General features: G+C 47.2%; 1 pseudogene; it reads right to left on the reverse strand.

Moving 5' to 3' along the window:
• Positions 1 to 249: 249 nt before the first annotated feature.
• Positions 250 to 1,236, reverse strand: LOC115870582 (annotated as a pseudogene).
• Positions 1,237 to 1,740: the final 504 nt, after the last annotated feature.

Below are 1,740 nucleotides of genomic sequence, written 5' to 3' on the forward strand. Positions count from 1 at the left end.
ACATCGCTTTAAGCTGGGCCTGCCAAGCCTTCCTGTGACGCTTTACTTCAGAAAAACACCAGACTCAATGAAGAGGCGTCCTCGAGTAAAAACCTGCACTTCCACACAGCCCGTGAAGAACCAGCAACTGGTCCTGCAATGTCCAGACATCTCATTTCACAGTTTCACAGAGACGGTGCCGTGTGCGGACTACTCTGTCCTGACAGGAGACTGAGTTGCCCTAAATTTCTAATTCAGTTGCAAAACAATTCAATACGTATTAATTCCAAAGATCTGAACACCATGTGGTTGTGGCATTTGGGGAATTAGCACACTCAGGAGAGAAGCCGTGTTAAGGATGAAAGGAGTTGGGTCCTACTTCATATAGAAACTTGCCAGAACATATAGGATTATTGGAGAAATTGTGAAAATTGCCTGTGAAGATGTAACCTGTACTCCACAGTCGAGTTGTTCCCAGTGAGTTAGGAGTCTTGCTTTACCCTGCTCAGATGTATCAAAAAGTGTTCCTTTCACTGCGTGCAAAAATATATACCGTTTCCCCCAAAATAAGACAGTGTCTTATATTAATTTTTGCTCCCAAAGATGCGCTATTTTTAGGTCTTATTTTCAGGGGATGTCTTATTTTTCCATGAAGAAGAATACAGTATACATTTATTGTTTTTTATTGTTTTATTAAAAGAGACCTCACACTTCCTGCTCCGGGTACACCGTGGCAGCATCCGCTGCTACGGTCCAAAGTTCAGAGTTACGGTAGCTTCTGGGGGCCTTATTTTCGGAGAGGTCTTATTTTCAGGGGGTGCCTTATATTTCAGCAAGAGGCAAAACTGTAAGTAGGTCTTATTTTCGGGGCATGTCTTACTTTTGGGGAAACATGGTCCATCCGCAGGTTATGTATTATATGTGTTAAGGTCCAAGCAACAGGCACACGAATAAGGGCATGCTGAGTAAGGCAATATGAAGCAAGCCAACTCCTAATGCATACGGCAGCCACGTACCACGACTGTTCATCACACGGATATTAGGATTCACCTCGCTGTGGGCGACTCCAACATTCGTGTTTGCTCCACTGGTCCCTCCCCGCCACTCACACGGAGCAGGACTAGCCAGCGGGAGGAGTCCTCCGCTTTGTAGTGTACTGGGATCCATTGAAGCCCTTCTGGCCAGGATCTTCACTTTGTGGTGTCCTCTGACTGTTATATCGACGGTTATGGTCTCATTGTGGCATGAAATGTCCATGACGTCAATAAGGCGGGATTAAGACTGCATGTGTCTTGAGTTACCACCTTACTAGAGGGTGTGGCTCAGATCACTACCCTTACTTTCCTTGGGGGTCTGATGTGCACCCCATATAGAGAAAGGCTTTGACAAAGTTCAGTCTCTTGCTCTCAATCCTGCACCTGGCCTGTCTTTGACCTCTGATTCCTGGGACTGGAGACAGCAGCCTGTCATCTGACTGGATGTGCTAGCTTCCCCGCCTGGTGAGTCAACAGCCTGTCATCTGATCTGCCAGTTGGGTTGGTCAGTCCCTGCCGCCACATGAGTGAGAAGAATTGTCCAGACTAATCTCTGAGCCATGTGCTTGGGACTTGCTGTCCTCCGCGCCTCATGAGCCAGTCCTTTGGTGATGTAAGTTCTGGGAGGTGCTGCCATTCAGTCTGAAACCTGAACACTGCAGGGAGAGCGGTTACTAGTTGACGTTAGGAATGATAGAGTGGCTCAGGAGGTGGAAAAGCTGAACAC

This window comes from Echinops telfairi, unplaced genomic scaffold (genome assembly GCF_000313985.2).
Source record: "Echinops telfairi isolate 266 unplaced genomic scaffold, ASM31398v2 ScPeMD7_2010;HRSCAF=2546, whole genome shotgun sequence".
Classification (NCBI taxonomy): Eukaryota; Metazoa; Chordata; class Mammalia; order Afrosoricida; family Tenrecidae; genus Echinops; species Echinops telfairi.